The 21643-nt window shown below is 40.6% G+C and overlaps 1 non-coding gene across 1 annotated transcript; it reads right to left on the reverse strand.

Moving 5' to 3' along the window:
- Positions 1-5961: 5961 nt before the first annotated feature.
- On the reverse strand, positions 5962-6069 carry LOC130953547 (small nucleolar RNA R71). Its single transcript, XR_009075717.1, has one exon. It is a non-coding gene; the product is annotated as a small nucleolar RNA R71 (small nucleolar RNA).
- Between the last annotated feature and the right edge of the window lie 15574 nt (positions 6070-21643).

A 21643-nucleotide genomic window follows, 5' to 3' on the forward strand; every position in this document is an offset into this window, starting at 1 on the left:
TGCAATTCCGCACAACTAACCAGCAAGTGCACTGGGTCGTCCAAGTAATACCTTACGTGAGTAAGGGTCGATCCCACAGAGAAGTCGGCTTGAAGCAAGCTATGGTTATCTTGTAACTCTTAGTCAGGATATCAGTAATTCTCAGATTTAGTTGTAAAAAGTAAAAGAACATGAAATAAGTACTTGTTTTGCAGTAATGGAGAACAGGTTGAGGATTTGGAGATGCTACATCTTCTGAATCTCTACTTTCCTACTGTCTTCTTCTTCATGCACGCAAGGTTCCTTCCATGACAAGCTGTATGTTGGGTTTCACCATTGTCAATGGCTACCTCCCATCCTCTCAGTGAAAATGTTCAATGCGCTCTGTCACAGCACGGTTATTCATCTGTCGGTTCTCGATCATGTCGGAATGGAATCCAGTGATTCTTTTACGTCTGTCACTAACGCCCCACAATCGCGAGATTGAAGCTCGTCACAGTCATTCAATCCCTGAATCCTACTCAGAATACCACAGACAAGGTTTAGACCTTCCGGATTCTCAAGAATGACCGCCAATCTGTTCTAGCTTATACCACGAAGATTCTGATCAAGGAATCCAAGAGATATCTACTCAATCTAAGGTAGAACGGAGGTGGTTGTCAGGCACACATTCATAGATGAGAATGATGATGAGTGTCACGGATCATCACATTCATCAAGTTGAGGAACAAGTGATATCTTAGAATAGAAACAAGCGTGATTGAATGAGAAACAGTAGTAATTGTATTAATCCATCAGAACACAGCAGAGCTCCGCACCCCCAACCATGGGGTTTAGAGACTCATGCCATAGAAGATACAATATGAAAAGTGTATTGTGTCATTAGGTACAGATACAATAGCAAGAAGTCTTATTTATAGTGAACTAGTGACCTAGGGTTTACAAGAATGAGTAAATGACGTAAAAATCCACTTTCGGGGTCCACTTGGTGTGTGCTTGGGCTGAGCATTGAAGCTTTCATGTGTAGAGCCTTTTCCAGGAGTTAAACGCCGGCTTTTGTGCCAGTTTGGGCGTTTAACTCCAACTTTTGTGCCAGTTCCGGCGTTAAACGCTGGGAATTCTGAAGCTGATTTGAAACGCCGGTTTGGGCCATCAATTCTTAGGCTAAGTATGGAGTATTATATATTGCTGGAAAGCCCTGGATGTCTATTTTCCAACGCAATTGAGAGAGCGCCAATTGGGCTTCTATAACTCCAAAAAATTTACTTCGAGTGCAGGGAGGTCAGAATCCAACAGCATCTGCAGCCCTTTTCAGCCTCTGAATCAGATTTTTGCTCAGGTCCCTCAATTTCAGCCAGAAAATATATGAAATCACAAAAAAACACACAAACTCATAGTAAAGTCCTGAAAAGTGAATTTTAAATAAAAACTAACAAAAATTTAATAAAAACTAACTAAAATGTACTAAAAAATACTAAAAATAGTGCCAAAAAGCATATAAATTATCCGCTCATCACAACACCAAACTTAAATTGTTGCTTGTCCCCAAGCAACTGAAAATCAAATAGGATAAAAAAAAGAGAACATACTATAGATTCCAAAATATCAATAAAACTTAGCTCCAATTAGATGAGCGGGACTAGTAGCTTTTTGCCTCTGAACAGTTTTGGCATCTCACTTTATCCTTTGAAGTTTAGAATGATTGGCATCTATAAGAACTCAAAATACAGATAGTGTTATTGATTCTCCTAGTATAGTATGTTGATTCATGAACACAGCTACTTTATGAGTATTGGCCGTGGCCCAAAGCACTCTGTTTTCCAGTATTACCACCGGATACATACATGCCACAGACACATAACTGGGTGAACCTTTTCAGATTGTGACTCAGCTTTGCTAGAGTCCCCAATTAGAGGTGTCCAGGGTTCTTAAGCACACTCTTTTTGCCTTGGATCATGACTTTAACCGCTCAGTCTCATGTTTTCACTTGACACCTTCACGCCACAAGCACATGGTTAGGGACAGCTTGGTTTAGCCGCTTGATGAGCGGATAATTTGTATACTTTTTGGCATTGTTTTTAGTATGTTTTTGATATCTTTTAGTTAGATTTTAGTATATTTTTATTAGTTTTTATTTAAAATTCACTTTTCTGGACTTTACTATGAGTTTGTGTGTTTTTCTGTGATTTCAGGTATTTTCTGGCTGAAATTGAGGGACTTGAGCAAAAATCTGATTCAGAGACCAAAAAGGACTGCAGATGCTGTTGGATTCTGACCTCCCTGCACTCGAAGTGGATTTTCTGGAGCTACAGAAGCCCAATTGGCGCGCTCTCAACGGCGTTGGAAAGTAGACATCCAGGGCTTTCCAGCAATATATAATAGTCCATACTTTATCCAAGATTTGATGGCCCAAACCCGCGAAGCAATCCGGCCTCAGAAATTCCAGCGTTAAACGCCGGAACAGGAATAAAAGTTGGAGTTAAACGCCCAAACTGGCATGGGGGCTGGCGTTTAACTCCAGAAAACGTCTCTACACGAATTTCCTTGATTGCTCAGCCCAAGCACACACCAAGTGGGCCCGGAAGTGGATTTTTATGTCATTTACTCACTTATGTACTAGTCTTCTATAAATAGGACCTTTTACTATTGTATTAGAGAGCCTTTTGATCATGTTTTTATGATTGAACTCACTTTGGAGGCTGGCCATTCGGCCATGCCTAACCTTTGTTCTTATGTATTTTCAACGGTGGAGTTTCTACACACCATAGATTAAGGGTGTGGAGCTCTGCTGTACCTCGAGTATTAATGCAATTACTATTGTTCTTCCATTCAACTCCGCTTGTTCTTTATCTAAGATATCACTTGTTCTTCAACCCATGAACAAGATGACTGACAACCATTCTTGTTCTACAAGCATTCAAGGCTTTAGTGAATATCTCTTGGATTTCTGATTGCATGATGCATGGTTGATCGCCTGACAACCGAGTGCTCGTCTGACAAACGAGCCAGCCATTCCATGAGATCAGAGTCTTCGTGGTATAGGCAAGAACTGATGGCGGCATTCAAGAGAATCCGGAAGGTCCAACCTTGTCTGTGGTGTTCTGAGTAGGATTCAATGACTGAATGACTGTGACGTGCTTCAAACCTGTAACCTACTGGGCGTTAGTGACAGACGCAAAAGAGTGATTCTATTCCGGTAGGGGAGGGAACCAAACCGGTGATTGGCGGCACTGTGACAGAGTGCTCTGCATTAGCTTTCACTGCGCGGATGGGAGGTAGCTGCTGACAACAGTGAGACCCTACACAAGTTTGCCATGGAAAGGAGTAAGAAAGGATTGGATGAAGACTGTAGGAAAGCAGAGAGACGGAAGGGAAGGCATCTTCATACACTTGTCTGAAGCTCATACACCAATGATATACATAAGTATCTCTATCTTTACCTTTTCTGTTATTTTCGTTTATCATCATCATATACATTTGAGTCTGCCTGACTAAGATTTACAAGATGACCATAGCTTGCTTCAATACTAACAATCTCCGTGGGATCGACCCTTACTCACGTAAGGTTTTATTACTTGGACGACCCAGTACACTTGCTGGTTAGTTGTGCGAAGTTGTGTAATGCCATGGTATTAGGCGCACCAAGTTCTTGGAGCCATTACCGGGGATTGAGTTGTGAAAAAGTATTGTTCACAATTTCGCGCACCAAGTTTTTGGCGCCGTTGCCGGGGATTGTTCATGTTTTGAGCAAGCTTGTGGTAACATCAGATGCCAAGATCCGGCAACAACATCAAGTTCTTGGTGTTATTGCCCGGGATTGTTTAGGCTGGACAACTGACGGTTCATCTTGTTGCTTAGATTAGGTATTTTTTTTTTCGAAATTCTTGAAGGTGAATTCTAGAGTTTCATGATGATTTGTTGAAATCTGGCTGGCTGAGAAGCCATGTTAATCTGATTGGACCGAGGTTTCAACTTATCACCACAAGAGCTTGTTGATTTCGTATCAATCTTGCTCTTGGAGCAGTGATTTGCTAAGATTTGGCTGACCTTTGGTCATGTCTAGTGTTTTGGACCGAAGCTCTCCTTGGAAGCTTGGCTGGCTGTGAAGCCATGTCTAATTCCTGGACCGGAGTCTTAGACTAGCATTGCACTGATTCCTGGAATTCTCATTAAGAATTTTGATGCCTTTTTTCCACTTAATTTTCGAAAAACACAAAAAAATTTATAAAACCATAAAAAGACCAAAAAGATTTTATGTTTCTTGTTTGAGTCTAGAGTCTCATCTTAAGTTTAGTGTCAAATGCATGTTTTTGTTATAATTTTCGAATTCATGCATATATTTCTTGTTTTGATCTTTGAATTCTATTGACTTGAAGTATTTGTGTGTCTCATATGCATTCTCATATTGTTAGTGTCAGTAGTGCACAAACTGCTAAGTTTGGTGTCTTGCATGCATTGTTATTTGATTCTTGTTGCATTTTGATTAATAGAAAAATCCAAAAAATATTTTTAATTTGAGTCTTTTCAAGTCAATGATACAAGGAATTGAAGATTCAGAACCAACTGCAGAGGAATTATACAGAAAAAGCTGAGCATTCAAAATGCCCAGTGAAGAAGGCAGACTGGCGTTTAAACGCCAGCCAGGGCACCTGGTTGGGCGTTTAACGCCCAAAAGGGGTGCATTTTGGGCGTTAAACGCCAGAATGTATACCATTCTGGGCGTTTAACGCCAGGATGGTGCCAGGGGAAGATTTTGTTTTCAAAATCAATTTTTCTTAGTTTTTCAAATCAAATCTTTTTCAAATCAAATCTTTTCAATCAAATGTTTTCAAATTCAATTTCTTTCCTTTTAAAAAGATACTTACCAACAATTAATGATTTGATTGAACATCACAAGATTGTTGCCTTTTCTGTTGAGAGAGGTTTAAATGTTTCAATCATATCTTTTCTTGTTAGGCAAGTCATCAATTTTCAAAATCATATCTTTTCAAATTGTTTTCAAATCATATCTTTTAAAAATGTTTTCAAATCATATCTTCTCAATCACATCTTTTTAAACCCATAACTTTTCAATTAAATCTTTTTAACCACATCTTTTTCAAAATAGTTCTCAATCAAATCTTTTTAATTTCTAATTTCAAAATCTTTTTCAAAAAATCACTTTATCTCTTTTCCACTTTGATTTTCGAAAATCAATTAACATTTTTCAAAATGTTTTCAAATTTTTTTTAATTGAATTTTCGAAAATTCTCTTCCCTCCTTCCCACATCCTTCTATTTATGGAGTACTACTCCTTCTAAATGCACAATTCGAATTTTATCTATTAAAATTCGAATTCTCCTTCTCCTTCTTCTTACTATTTCTCTTTTCCTCTGACATTTCAAGGAATCTCTATACTGTGACATAGAGGATTCCACATTCTCTTCTTCTTTTTCTATTTCTTATGAGCAGAAGCAGAGACAAAGGCATTCTTGTTGAAGCTGATCCTGAACCTGAAAGGACCTTGAAGAGAAAGCTAAGAGAAGCCAAAGCACAACTCTCTTTAGAGGGCTTGACCGAATTCTTCAAGGGAGAAGACATGGCAGCCGAAAACAACAACAATGCCAACAATGCAAGGAAGGTGCTTGGTGACTTTACTGCACCTACTCCTGATTTCTATGGGAGAAGCATCTCAATCCCTGCCATTGGAGCAAACAACTTTGAGCTTAAGCCTCAATTAGTTTCTCTAATGCAACAGAATTGCAAGTTCCATGGACTTCCAATGGAAGATCCTCATCAGTTTTTAGCTGAGTTCTTGCAAATCTGTGACACAGTCAAGACTAATGGGGTTAACCCTGAGGTCTATAGGCTGATGCTATTCCCTTTTGCTGTAAGAGACAGGGCTAGAATATGGTTGGATTCTCAACCTAAAGAAAGCCTGGACTCTTGGGAAAAGCTAGTCAATGCCTTCTTGGCAAATTCTTTCCACCACAAAGATGGAGTAAGCTTAGAGTGGAAGTCCAAACCTTTAGACAAAAGGATGGAGAATCCCTCTATGAAGCTTGGGAAAGATACAAACAATTAATCAGGAGATGTCCTTCAGACATGCTTTCTGAATGGAGCATCATAGGTATTTTCTATGATGGTCTCTCTGAACTATCCAAGATGTCTTTGGATAGCTCTGCAGGAGGATCTCTTCATTTGAAGAAGACGCCTGCAGAAGCTCAAGAACTGATTGAAATGGTTGCAAATAACCAATTCATGTACACTTCTGAAAGGAATCCTGTGAACAATGGGACTGGTCAGAAGAAAGAGTTCTTGAGATTGATGCTCTGAATGCCATATTGGCTCAGAACAAAATATTGACTCAACAAGTCAATTTGATTTCTCAAAGTCTGTCTGGAATGCAAATGCACCAAACAGTACTAAGGATGCTTCATCTGAGGAAGAAGCCTATGATCCTGAGAACCCTTCCATGGAAGAGGTAAATTACCTAGGAGAACCCTATGGTAACACTTATAATTCTTCATGGAGAAATCACCCAAATCTCTCATGGAAGAATCAAGAGAGACCTCAACAAGGTTTCAATAATAATGGTGGAAGAAACAGGCTTAGCAATAGCAAGCCTTTTCCATCATCTTCTCAGCAACAGACAGAGAGTTCTAAGCAGAATAATTCTGACTTAGCAACCATGGTCTCTGATCTAATAAAGACCACTCAAAGTTTCATGAATGAAACAAGATCCTCCATTAGAAACTTGGAAGGACAAGTGGGTCAGCTGAGCAAGAAAATTACTGAACTTCCTCCAAGCACTCTCCCAAGTAACACTGAAGAAAATCCAAAAGGAGAGTGCAAAGCCATCAATATGGCCGAATTCTGGGAGGAAGAAGAGGCAGTGAACGCCACTAAGGAAGACCTCAATGGGCGTGCACTGGCCTCCAGTGAGTTCCCCAATGAGGAACCTTGGGAATCTGAGGCTCAAACTGAGACCATAGAGATTCCTTTGGACTTACTACTGCCTTTCATGAGCTCTGATGAGTATTCTTCCTCTGAAGAGGATGAGTATGTCACTGAAGAGCAAGTTGCTGAATACCTTGGAGCAATCATGGAGCTAAATGACAAGTTATTTGGAAATGAGACTTGGGAAGATGAACCTCCCTTGCTCACCAAAGAACTGGATAACTTGTCTAGGCAGAAACTGCCTCAAAAGAGGCAGGATCCTGGGAAGTTTTCTATACCTTGTACCATAGGCACCATGACCTTCAAGAAGGCCTTGTGTGACTTAGGGTCAAGTGTAAACCTCATGCCCCTCTCTGTAATGGAGAAATTAGGGATCTTTGAGGTGCAAGCTGCAAAAATCTCACTAGAGATGGCAGACAACTCAAGAAAACAAGCCTATGGACTTGTAGAGGATGTTCTGGTTATGGTTGAAGACCATTACATCCCTACTGATTCATAATCCTAGAGACTGGGAAGTGCATGGATGAATCCATCATCCTTGGCAGACCATTCCTAGCCACAGCAAAGGCTGTGATTGATGTTGATGGAGGAGAGTTGATCATTCAAGTGAATGAAGAATCCATGGTGTTTAAGGCCCAAGGATATCCCTCTATCATCATGGGAAGAAGCATGAAGAGCTTCTCTCAAAACAGAGCCAAACAGAGCCCCCACAGTCAAACTCTAAGTTTGGTGTTGGGAGGCCACAATCAACTCTAAGTTTGGTGTTGAACCCCCACATTCAAACTCTAAGTTTGGTGTTGGGAAGGTCCAACACGGTTCTGAGCATTTCTGAGGCTCCATGAGAGACCTCTGTCAAGCTAGTGACAGTAAAGAAGCGCTTGTTGGGAGGCAACCCAATGTTTTATAATTAATTATTTTCTTTTGTTATTTATCTTTTTTGTAGGTTGATGATCATAAGAAGTCATAAAAATAATGAAAAAAGCAAAAACAGAATGAAAAACAGGAAGAAAAACAGCACACCCTGGAGGAAGATGCTGCTGGCGTTCAAACGCCAGTCAGCCTAGCAGATGGGCGTTTAACGCCCAGTCTGGCACCTTTCTGGGCGTTTAACGCCAGAAAGGGGCACCAAACTGGCGTTAAACGCCAGTAAAGGTATAAAACCTGGCGTTAAACGCCAGGAATGGGCATCAGCCCGGCGTTTAACGCCAGAATTGGCCCAAAACGTGGATTTTGGTGCCAATTGGTGCAGGGATGCCTTTTCCTTGACACTACAGGATCTGTGGACCCCACAGGACCCTACAATCACTCTCTCTTCTTCCCCCATTCACCAATCACCTCAACACCTCTTCCCCAAAAACCCCTCACCTATCAAATCCCATCTTTCTCTTCACCACTCACATCCATCCTTCATAAAACCCCACCAACCTCACACTTCAAATTCAAACCACTTTCCCTCCCAAACCCACCCTCAAATGACCGAACTTTCATCCCCCTCTCTCCTATATAAACCCCTCTTTACACCCTTCATTTCCACACAACCTAAACACCACTTCTTCCCCCTTTGGCCGAATACACCTCCATTTCTTCTTCTTCTACTCCCTTCTTTCTTCTTTTGCTCGAGGACGAGCAAACATTTTAAGTTTGGTGTGGTAAAAGCGTTGCTTTTTCGTTTTTCCATAACCATTATGGCATCCAAGGCCGGAGAAACCTCTAAAAAGAGGAAAGGGAAGGCAAAGGCTTCCACCTCCGAGTCATGGGAGATGGATAGATTCCTCTCAAAGGTGCATCAAGACCACTTCTATGAAGTTGTGGCCTTGAAAAAGGTGATTCCCGAAGTCCCTTTTTCACTCAAAAAGGGTGAATATCCGGAGATCCGCCATGAGATCCGAAGAAGAGGTTGGGAAGTACTTACCAACCCCATTCAACAAGTCGGAATCTTGATGGTTCAAGAGTTCTATGCCAATGCATGGATCACCAAGAACCATGACCAAAGTGTGAACCCGAATCCAAAGAATTATCTTACTATGGTTCGGGGGAAATACTTGGATTTCAGTCCGGAGAGTGTGAGGATGGCGTTCAACTTGCCCATGATGCAAGGAGATGAGCATCCTTACACTAGAAGGGTCAACTTTGATCAAAGGTTGGACCAAGTCCTCACAGTCATATGTGAAGAGGGCGCACAATGGAGGCAAGACTCAAGAGGAAAGCCGGTTCAATTAAGAAGGCATGACCTCAAGCCCGTGGCTAGAGGATGGTTAGAGTTCATACAACGCTCAATCATTCCCACTAGCAACCGGTCCGAAGTGACCATAGACCGGGCCATCATGATCCATAGTATCATGATTGGAGAAGAAATAGAGGTTCATGAGGTTATAGCTCAAGAACTCTATAAAGTGGCGGACAAGACCTCCACTTTGGCAAGATTAGCCTTTTCTCACCTCATTTGTCACCTCTGTTATTCAGTTGGAGTTGACATAGAGGGAGACACCCCCATTGATGAGGACAAGCCCATCACTAAACAAAGGATGGAGTACACAAGAGAGCCTTCTCACCATGAGATCCCTGAGATACCTCAAGGGATGCACTTTCCTCCACACCACTATTGGGAGCAACTAAACACCTCCCTAGGAGAGTTGAGTTCCAACATGGGACAACTAAGGGTGGAGCACCAAGAACACTCCATCATCCTTCATGAGATTAGAGAAGATCAAAGAATCATGAGGGAGGAACAACAAAGACAAGGAAGAGACATTGAGGAGCTCAAGCACTCCATAGGACCTTCAAAAGCAAGGAAGAGCCGCCATCACTAAGGTGGACCCATTCCTTGATTTCCTTGTTCTTTATCTCTCTGTTTTTCGAATTCTATGCTTTATGCTATCCATGCTTGTGTCTTATGATCATTAGTGTCTTAGTGTCTATGCCTTAAAGTTATGAATGTCCTATGAATCCATCACCTTTCTTGAATAAAAATGTGCTTAATTGAAAAAGGAAGAATTGCATGAATTTTGAATTTTATAATAGTTTAATTATGATGATGTGGTGGCAATATTTTTGTTCTTTGAATGTATGCTTAAACAGTGCATATGTATCTTGAATTTGTGGTTCATGAATGTTGGCTCTTGAAAGAATGATGAAAAAGGAGACATGTTATTGAGGATCTGAAAAATCAATAAAATGATTCTTGAAGCAAGAAAAAGCTATTCAAAAAAAAAAAAAAAAAAATCGAAAAAAAAAATCGAAAAAAAAAAAAAAAAAAGAGAGAGAAAGAAAAAGAAAGAATAAGAGTTGTGATCCAAGGTAAATAAGAGTGTGCTTAAGAACCCTGGACACCTCTAATTGGGGACTTTAGCAAAGCTGAGTCACAATCTGAAAAGGTTCACCCAATTATGTGTCTGTGGCATGTATGTATCCGGTGGTAATACTGGAAGACAGAGTGCTTTGGGCCACAGCCAAGACTCAATAAATAGCTATGTTCAAGAATCATCATACTTCACTAGGAGAATCATTAACACTATCTGGACTCTGAGTTCCTAAAGAAGCCAACCATTCTGGATTTCAAAGGAGAGATTGAGATGCCAAAACTGTTCAGAAGCAAAAAGTTAAAAGCCCCGCTCATCTAATTAATACTGATCTTCACAGATGTTTTGGAATTCATTGCATATTCTCTTCTTTTTATCTTATTTGATTTTCAGTTGCTTGAGGACAAGCAACAATTTAAGTTTGGTGTTATGATGAGCGGATAATTTGTATACTTTTTGGCATTGTTTTTAGTATGTTTTTGATATCTTTTAGTTAGATTTTAGTATATTTTTATTAGTTTTTATTTAAAATTCACTTTTCTGGACTTTACTATGAGTTTGTGTGTTTTTCTGTGATTTCAGGTATTTTCTGGCTGAAATTGAGGGACTTGAGCAAAAATCTGATTCAGAGACCAAAAGGACTGCAGATGCTGTTGGATTCTGACCTCCCTGCACTCGAAGTGGATTTTCTGGAGCTACAGAAGCCCAATTGGCGCGCTCTCAACGGCGTTGGAAAGTAGACATCCAGGGCTTTCCAGCAATATATAATAGTCCATACTTTATCCAAGATTTGATGGCCCAAACCCGCGAAGCAATCCGGCCTCAGAAATTCCAGCGTTAAACGCCGGAACAGGAATAAAAGTTGGAGTTAAACGCCCAAACTGGCATGGGGGCTGGCGTTTAACTCCAGAAAACGTCTCTACACGAATTTCCTTGATTGCTCAGCCCAAGCACACACCAAGTGGGCCCGGAAGTGGATTTTTATGTCATTTACTCACTTATGTACTAGTCTTCTATAAATAGGACCTTTTACTATTGTATTAGAGAGCCTTTTGATCATGTTTTTATGATTGAACTCACTTTGGAGGCTGGCCATTCGGCCATGCCTAACCTTTGTTCTTATGTATTTTCAACGGTGGAGTTTCTACACACCATAGATTAAGGGTGTGGAGCTCTGCTGTACCTCGAGTATTAATGCAATTACTATTGTTCTTCCATTCAACTCCGCTTGTTCTTTATCTAAGATATCACTTGTTCTTCAACCCATGAACAAGATGACTGACAACCATTCTTGTTCTACAAGCATTCAAGGCTTTAGTGAATATCTCTTGGATTTCTGATTGCATGATGCATGGTTGATCGCCTGACAACCGAGTGCTCGTCTGACAAACGAGCCAGCCATTCCATGAGATCAGAGTCTTCGTGGTATAGGCAAGAACTGATGGCGGCATTCAAGAGAATCCGGAAGGTCCAACCTTGTCTGTGGTGTTCTGAGTAGGATTCAATGACTGAATGACTGTGACGTGCTTCAAACCTGTAACCTACTGGGCGTTAGTGACAGACGCAAAAGAGTGATTCTATTCCGGTAGGGGAGGGAACCAAACCGGTGATTGGCGGCACTGTGACAGAGTGCTCTGCATTAGCTTTCACTGCGCGGATGGGAGGTAGCTGCTGACAACAGTGAGACCCTACACAAGTTTGCCATGGAAAGGAGTAAGAAAGGATTGGATGAAGACTGTAGGAAAGCAGAGAGACGGAAGGGAAGGCATCTTCATACACTTGTCTGAAGCTCATACACCAATGATATACATAAGTATCTCTATCTTTACCTTTTCTGTTATTTTCGTTTATCATCATCATATACATTTGAGTCTGCCTGACTAAGATTTACAAGATGACCATAGCTTGCTTCAATACTAACAATCTCCGTGGGATCGACCCTTACTCACGTAAGGTTTTATTACTTGGACGACCCAGTACACTTGCTGGTTAGTTGTGCGAAGTTGTGTAATGCCATGGTATTAGGCGCACCAAGTTCTTGGAGCCATTACCGGGGATTATTTGAGTTGTGAAAAAGTATTGTTCACAATTTCGCGCACCACCGCTTAGGCCAGGATGTTATTCCTGTAGGCCCTCCTATCCACTGATGCTCAAAGCCTTGGATCCTTTTTATTTTTTTTACCCTTGTCTTTTGGTTTAAAGGGCTATTGGCTTTTTCTGCTTGCTTTTTCTTTTTCTCTCTTTTTTTTTGTATTCACTGCTTTTTTTTGCTTCAAGAATCAATTTGATGATTTTTCAGATTCTTAGTAACAGTTCTCCTTTTCTATCATTCTTTCAAGAGCCAACAATTTTAACATTCTTAAAACAACAAATTCAAAAGACATATGCACTGTTCAAGCATTCATTCAGAAAACAGAAAGTATTGTCACCACTTCAAACTGATTCAACTAGTTTCAAAGATGAATTTGAAATCCTGTACTTCTTGTTCTTTTGTGATTAAAGCATTTTTCATTTAAGAGAGGTGATGGATTCATAGGACATTTATAGTTTTAAGACATGAACTGTAAATTTTATTAATCATGGAATAAGGACAAGACTCAAAATTAAAAACAGAAATTTAAATGATTCTAAAATTGATTCCTAATGATAGAGGTTATCACAGAGTTAGGACTCAATAACCTTAATTTTGAGAAGTGGATGCTCCCTCAACTTGTGGGGTGTTTGACCCTTCAAGGGAGAGCTTCTGGCGCTTCTGCTCCTGTAGCTCACGCCCCTGCTTCTCTTGTTCCTTCAGCAGTTTGTAGAGCATGTAGTTTTGATTCTGCTGTTCTTCCTTAATTTATTCCATAGCTTCTTGCAGCTTGGCAACAGATGCTTCTAGGCGGGCCCAATAGTCAAATTCAGGAAGTTCAGGGAGGAATTCCTGCGCCCTCTTTTTGATAGAGTTATCTTGAATTTGTCCTTCCATTGACTTCTTGGTGATTGGATGTTCAATTGGGATGAATTCATCTACTCCCATCCTCACCCCAGCATCTTTACATAGCAAAGAGATTAAGATTGGGTAAGCCAGTTTGGTTTCAGTGGAGTTCTTGTTTGCAATTGTGTAAATTTCACAAGCAATCAGATGATGAATCTCCACTTCTTTTCCCAGCATAATGCAATGAATCATCACTGCTCTCTTGATAGTGACCTCAGAACGGTTACTAGTGGGCAAAATAGAACGCCCAATGAAGTCTAACCAACCTCTTGCAACTGGTTTGAGATCTCCCCTCTTGAGTTGGTTTGGGACACCTTTTGAATTGGTCATCCACTTAGTTCCAGGGAGGCATATGTCCTCTAAAACTTGATCCAACACCTTATCTACTCTCACCATTCTCCTATTAAAGGATTCAGGATCATCTTGTAGTTGAGGCAAATTGAAGACCTCTCTTATTTTGTCCAGATGGAAGTAAATAATTTTCCCTCTGACCATGGTTCAGTAGGTATGAAAAGCAGTTCCAGTCATTCTCTGTTTATCTGTTAGCCACAGATTTGAGTAGAATTCCTGAACCATATTTCTTCCAACCTTTGTCTCAGGATTGGTTAGAATTTCCCATCCTCTATTTCGAATTTGCTCTTGGATCTCCGAATATTCGTCTTCTTTCAGATCGAATTTAACTTCCGGGATCACTGACCTTAGACCCATTATTTTGTAGTAATGGTTTGCATGTTCTTTGGTTAAGAACCTCTCTTGACTCCAAAGATTCTTTGGAGTATTCTATTTCTTGCCTCTTGAATTGGTTTGTTTTCCCTTGGGAGCCATGGTCTTGATGAGCCTTAGCTTAGTGATCACGGAAAAGCACACCAAACTTAGAGGTTTGCTTGCCCTCAAGCAAAAGAAAGGAAAGGGGAGAGAGAGGAGGAGAAGCAAATTCGAATGGTGAAGAGAGGGGGATGGCCGAATGTGTATTTATAAGGGAGGGGGAGGGATTTTGAAAGTTTTGAAAGAGATTTGAGAAGATATGGAAAGAATTTGAGAAAATACTTGAGTTTTTGAAAAAGATTTAGAAGGGATTTGAAAGAGATTTGAGAAATAATTTAGAAATTATTGGATTTTCGAAATTTGATGGTGAATAATGAAAATTTGTAACATGTTTATGTAGAAAATTATGGGTCAAAACATGAAAGTGTGAAGAAAATTGAAGTGGAAAGCAAAATCTCCTTCCCCTGCCTTTCTGGCGTTAAACGCCCAGAATGGTATCCAATCTGGCGTTTAACGCCCAATTGGTGGCCATTATGGGCGTTTAACACCCAGCTAGGCACCCTGGCTGGCGTTAAATGCCAGAAACTCCTTTATCACTGGGCGTTTTGCTGAACGCCCAGGATGCTGCAATTCTGGCGTTAAACGCCCAGAATGGTGCCCATTCTAGCGTTTAACACCCAAAATGGTGCCTTTACTGGCGTTAAACGCCCAGAATGCTATCCATTCTGGCGTTTAACGCCTAGAGTGCCCTTTACTGACGTTTTCTTGCCAGCAAGCTCCTTTTCTCTGCCCTTTTTACTGAATTCTTCTGTAACTCTGTGAATTCCTTCAATTTTGATGATCAACCTTGAAGAATATATATCAAACTTTTATTAAGTAAAACAAATAACCTGTTAATGAATGGGTTGTCTCCCAGCAAGCGCTTCTTTATTGTCTTTAGCTGGACCTGTACTGAGACTCATTCAAGCCTCAGTTTTGAGCATTTCTGCTCAAAATTGCTTTCAAGATAATGTTTGATCCTCTGTCCATTAACAATGAACTTTTTGTCAGAATCTATATCCTGAAGCTCAACATATCCATATGGTGACACTCTTGTAATCACATACGGGCCCCTCCATCGGAATTTCAGTTTTCCTGGGAATAGTCTGAGCCTAGAGTTGAAGAGCAGGACTTTTTGTCCTGACTCAAAGACTCTGGATGACAACTTCTTGTCATGCCACTTTTTTGCCTTTTCCTTATAAATTTTTGCATTTTCAAAGGCCCTGAGTCTGAATTCCTCTAGCTCATTTAGCTGGAGCAATATTTTTTCACCAGCTAATTTAGCATCCAAGTTTAGGAATCTGGTTGCCCAGTAGGCTTTATGTTCCAGTTCCACGGGCAGATGACAGGCCTTGCCATACACAAGTTGGTATGGAGAGGTTCCTATAGGAGTCTTGAATGCTATTCTGTACGCCCACAGAGCATCATCCAAGCTCTTTGCCCAATCCTTTCTACGGGCAATCACAGTCCGTTCCAGGATTCTTTTTAGCTCTCTATTAGAGACTTCAGCTTGCCCATTTGTCTGTGGATGATACGAAGTTGCCACCTTATGGCTAATTCCATATCGGACAATAGTAGAGTATAGCTGTTTATTGCAGAAATGAGTGCCCCCATCACTGATTAGTACTCTGGGAACACCAAACCTACTGAAGATGTGTTTCTGGAGGAATTTCAGCACGGTCTTAGTATCATTATTGGGTGTGGCAATTGCTTCTACCCATTTAGATACATAGTCTACTGCCACCAGAATATAAGTGTTTGAGTATGATGGTGGGAAGGGACCCATGAAGTCAATACCCCATACATCAAACAATTCAATCTCTAAGATCCCTTGTTGAGGCATGGCGTAACCATGAGGCAAGTTACCAACTCTTTGGTAATTGTCACAGTTACGCACAAACTCTCGGGCATCCCTATAGAGAGTAGGCCAGTAGAAGCCACATTGGAGGAACTTAGTGGCTGTTCACTCACTTCCGAAATGTCCTCCATACTGTGATCCATGACAATGCCGTAGGATTCTTAGTGCTTTCTCTCTAGGTACACATCTGTGGATCATTCCGTCTGCACATCTCTTAAAGAGATATGGCTCATCCCATAGGTAGTACTTGGCATCTGAAATTAATTTTTTTCGTTGCACCCTGTAGTACTCCTGGGGTATGAACCTCACAGCCTTATAGTTTGCAATGTCTGCAAACCATGGTGCTTCTTGGATGGCAAAGAGTTGCTCATCTGGAAAGGTCTCAAAGATCTCAGTAGAGGGGAGAGATGCCCCAGCTACTGGTTCTATCCGGGATAAGTGATCAGCTACCTGGTTCTCTGTCCCTTTTCTGTCTCTTCCTTCTATATCAAACTCTTGCAAAAGCAACACCCATCTTATGAGCCTGGGTTTTGAATCCTGTTTTGTGAGTAAGTACTTAAGAGCAGCATGGTCAGTGTACACAATCACTTTTGACCCTACTAAATAGGATCTAAACTTGTCAATGGCAAAAACCACTGCAAGTAACTCTTTCTCTGTGGTTGTGTAATTCTTTTGTGCGTCATTTAGAACACGGCTAGCATAATAAATGACGTGCAGAAGCTTGTTGTGCCTCTGTCCCAGCACTGCACCAATAGCATGGTCACTGCATCACACATTAGTTCGAATGGTAATGTCCAGTCTGGTGCAGAAATGACTGGTGCTGTGACCAGCTTGGCTTTCAGGGTCTCAAACGCCTGCAGACACTCTGTGTCAAACACAAATAGTGTGTCAGCAGCTAGCAGGTTGCTTAGAGGTTTTGCAATTTTTGAAAAATCCTTTATAAACCTTCTATAGAATCCTGCATGCCCCAAAAAGCTTCTGATTGCCTTAACATTGGCAGGTGGTGGTAATTTTTCAATTACTTCTACCTTTGCTTGATCCACCTATATTCCCTTGCTTGAAATTTTATGCCCAAGGACAATTTCTTCAGTCACCATAAAGTGACATTTCTCCCAGTTTAAGACCAGGTTAGTCTCTTGGCATCTCTTCAGGACAAGTGCTAGATGATCAAGACAGGAGCTGAATGAGTCTCCAAATACTGAGAAGTTATCCATGAAGACTTCCAGGAACTTCTCTACCATATCAGAGAAGATGGATAACATGCACCTCTGAAAAGTTGCAGGTGTATTGCATAGACCAAAAGGCATTCTTCTGTAAGCAAATACGCCAGAAGGACAGGTGAATGTTGTTTTCTCTTGATCTTGAGGATCCACTGCAATTTGATTGTAGCCTGAATAGCCATCCAAAAAGCAGTAATAATCATGACCCGCTAGTCTTTCTAGCATCTGGTCTATAAATGGTAAAGGAAAATGATCCTTTCTGGTGGCTGTATTGAGCCTTCTGTAGTTAATACACATGCGGCACCCTGTAACTGTTCTTGTAGGAACCAGTTCATTCTTTTCATTATGAACCACTGTCATGCCTCCCTTCTTGGGGACAACTTGAACAGGGCTCACACAGGGGCTATCAGAAATAGGATAAATAATCCCAGCCTCTAGTAACTTAGTGACCTCTTTCTACACGACCTCCTTCATGATTGGATTTAGCCGCCTTTGTGGTTGAACCACTGGTTTGGCATTATCCTCCAATAGGATCTTGTGCATGCATCTTGCTGGGCTAATGCCCTTAAGATCACTTATGGACCATCCAAGAGTTGTCTTGTGTGTCCTTAGCACTTGAATTAGTGCTTCCTCTTCCTGTGAATTTAAAGCAGAGCTTATGATCACTGGAAAAGTGTCACCCTCTCCCATAAATGCATACTTCAGTGATGGTGGTAGTGGTTTGAGCTCAGGTTTAGGAGGCTTATCCTCTTTCTGAGGAATTTTCAAAAATTTTTTTATTTCCTCTGGTTCCTCTTGATCAGGCTGAACATCCTTGAAGATGTCCTCTAGCTCTGATTTGAGACTCTCAGTCATATTGATCTCTTCCACCAAAGAGTCAATAATATCAGCGCTCATGCAGTCAATTGATGTGTTTGGATGCTGCATAGCTTTGACAGCATTCAACTTGAACTCATCCTCATTGACTCTCAGGGTCACTTCCCCTTTTTGTACATCAATAAGAGTTTGTCCAGTTGCTAGGAAAGGTCTTCCTAGGATGAGAGTTGTACTCTTGTGCTCCTCTATTTCAGCACAATAAAGTTAGTGGGAAAGGCAAATGGCCCAACCTTGACAATCATGTCCTCAATTATGCCTAATGGATATTTAATGGAGCCATCAGCAAGTTGGAGACATATCCGGGTTGGTTTGACTTCTTCAGTCAAACCAAGCTTTCTGATAGTGGATGCAGGTATTAGGTTGATACTTGCTCCAAGGTCACATAGGGCTGTCTTGGTGCAAGCACCTTCTAATGTGCATGGTTTCATAAAGCTTCCTGGATTTTGAAGCTTCTCTGGTAAGCTTTTCAGGATGACTGCACTGCATTCTTCAGTGAGAAACACCTTTTCAGTTTCTCTCCAATCCTTCTTATGACTTAAGATCTCTTTCATGAACTTAGCATAAGAGGGTATTTGCTCAAGTGCCTCTGCAAACGGAATCTTTATTTCAAGAGTCTTTGGATAGTCTGCAAAGCGGGCAAATTGTTTATCCTGTTCCGCTTGGCGGAGTTTCTGAGGATAAGGCATCTTGGCTTTATATTCTTCAACCTTAGTTGCTGCAGGTTTATTCCCTACAGAGGTGGTTGGAGAAGTCTTCTTAAAGGGGTTACTATCAGCACTCTCAGGTGTCTGATTCCTCATTGGTGTTTGAACGCCAGGACTGGGTGTAGGATGGGCGTTTAACGCCAGCTTTCCACCCTTTTCTGGCGTTCGAACGCCAGAACTGGGCAAGGAATGGGCGTTTAATGCCAGCTTTTCCTCCTCTTCTGGCATTTGAACGCCAGAAGTACTCCTCTCTGGGCTCTTACTATCCTCAGAGGGATTTTGGGCAGTGGTTTGGTTATCCTCTGCCAGTTGTTCCTTTCTTGGCTTTCTACTGCTTTGAATTGATACATTAAATGTCTTCCCACTCCTCAATTTAACAGCTTGGCACTCTTCTATTATCTATTTAGATAGCTGCTGTCTTGTCTGATTTAATTGTGCTTCCATATTTTGGTTAGCATTTTTAGTTTCTTGGAGCATCTCTTTAAACTCTGCTAATTGTTTTGTCATCAGGAGTAATTGTTGATTAAGTTCAACAATATGTTCTTGAGGATTAGGATCAGTAGTTACTGCCATAGCTTCTTCTTTTATAGAGGACTCACTGCTTGAGTATAGATGTTGATTTCTAGCAACCGTATCTATGAGCTCTTGAGCCTCTTCAATCGTCTTCCTCGTGTGTATAGATCCACCAGCTGAGTGGTCTAAAGACATCTGAGCTTTTTCTGTAAGCCCATAGTAGAAGATGTCTAACTGTACCCACTCTGAAAACATTTCAGAGGGGCATTTCCTTAGCATCCCTCTATACCTCTCCCAGGCACTATAAAGGGATTCATTATCCTCTTGTTTAAAGCCTTGGATGTCTAGCCTTAGCTATGTCATCCTTTTTGGAGGGTAAAATTGATTCAGGAATTTGTCTGATAACTGTCTCCATGTTTTTATGCTTGCTGTGGGTTGGTTATTCAACCACCTCTTAGCTTGATCTTTTACAGCAAATGTAAAGAGTAACAATCTGTAAATATCCTGATACACTTCTTTATCACGTACTGTGTCAGCAATTTGTAAGAATTGTGCCAGAAACTCAGTAGGTTCTTCCTGTGGAAGACCGGAATACTGGCAAACCTGCTCAAAGCTATTGAGTTGAGGATTTAGCTCAAAGCTGCTTGCTTTAATGGGGGGTATACAGATGCTACTCCCATATGCAGCTGTAATGGGGTTAGCATATGACCCCAGAGTCCTTCTGGACTGCTCAATTACCTTTAGGTCCATGATGGAGAACGGAAAATGATGTGGATATTATTTTTATTTTATTATTATTTTTTTTAAAAGTAACCGAAAATAATAAAATAAAATAAATGGAAAATAAAATAAAAATTTGAAAACCAAAAGAGAATAAAATCAAAGCAAATTTAAAACTAAATTAATTGATTAATTAAAAAGATTTTGGAATTAGCAATTAAAAAGATATGATTGAAAATTATTTTGAAAAAGATTTGATTTTTTTGAAATGAGGAAAGAGAAAAAACAACAAAATGACACCAAACTTAAAATTTTTAGAAAATCAAACACAAATTTTGGAAAATTTTAAAGGAAAACATAAAGAAGACACCAAACTTAGAATTTTTAAAGGTAAAGAAACAACTAAGACTATGCAAATTCGAAAAATTAAGAGAAAGTAAAAGCATGCAATTGACACCAAACTTAAAATATGAAACTAGACTCAAATAAAAGACTCTAAACCAACAAAAATAAAATATTCCTAATCTAAGCAACAAGATAAACCGTCAGTTGTCCAAACTCGAACAATACCCGGCAACGGCGCCAAAAACATGGTGCACGAAATCACAATCACACTTTTGCAATTCCGCACAACTAACCAACAAGTGCACTGGGACGTCCAAGTAATACCTTACGTGAGTAAGGGTCGATCCCACAGAGATTGTCGGCTTGAAGCAAGCTATGGTTATCTTGTAACTCTTAGTCAGGATATCAGTAATTCTCAGATTTAGTTGTAAAAAGTAAAAGAACATGAAATAAGTACTTGTTTTGCAGTAATGGAGAACAGGTTGAGGATTTGGAGATGGTACATCTTCTGAATCTCTACTTTCCTACTGTCTTCTTCTTCATGCACGCAAGGTTCCTTCCATGACAAGCTGTATGTTGGGTTTCACCATTGTCAATGGCTACCTCCCATCCTCTCAGTGAAAATGTTCAATGCGCTCTGTCACAGCACGGTTATTCATCTGTCGGTTCTCGATCATGTCGGAATGGATTCCAGTGATTCTTTTACGTCTGTCACTAACGCCCCACAATCGCGAGTTTGGAGCTCGTCACAGTCATTCAATCCCTGAATCCTACTCAGAATACCACAGACAAGGTTTAGACCTTCCAGATTCTCAAGAATGACCGCCAATCTGTTCTAGCTTATACCACGAAGATTCTGATCAAGGAATCCAAGAGATATCTACTCAATCTAAGGTAGAATGGAGGTGGTTGTCAGGCACATGTTCATAGATGAGAATGATGATGAGTGTCACGGATCATCACATTCATCAAGTTGAGGAACAAGTGATATCTTAGAATAGAAACAAGCGTGATTGAATGAGAAACAGTAGTAATTGTATTAATCCATCAGAACACAGCAGAGCTTCGCACCCCAACCATGGGGTTTAGAGACTCATGCCGTAGAAGATACAATATGAAAAGTGTATTGTGTCATTAGGTACAGATACAATAGCAAAAAGTCTTATTTATAGTGAACTAGTGACCTAGGGTTTACAAGAATGAGTAAATGACGTAAAAATCCACTTTCGGGTTCCACTTGGTGTGTGATTGGGCTGAGCATTGAAGCTTTCATATGTAGAGACTTTTCCTGGAGTTAAACGCCGGCTTTTGTGCCAGTTTGGGCGTTTAACTTCAACTTTTGTGCCAGTTCCGGCGTTAAACGCTAGGAATTCTGAAGCTGATTTGAAACGCCGGTTTGGGCCATCAAT

This window comes from Arachis stenosperma, chromosome 9 (genome assembly GCF_014773155.1).
Source record: "Arachis stenosperma cultivar V10309 chromosome 9, arast.V10309.gnm1.PFL2, whole genome shotgun sequence".
In the NCBI taxonomy this organism is placed as follows: Eukaryota; Viridiplantae; Streptophyta; class Magnoliopsida; order Fabales; family Fabaceae; genus Arachis; species Arachis stenosperma.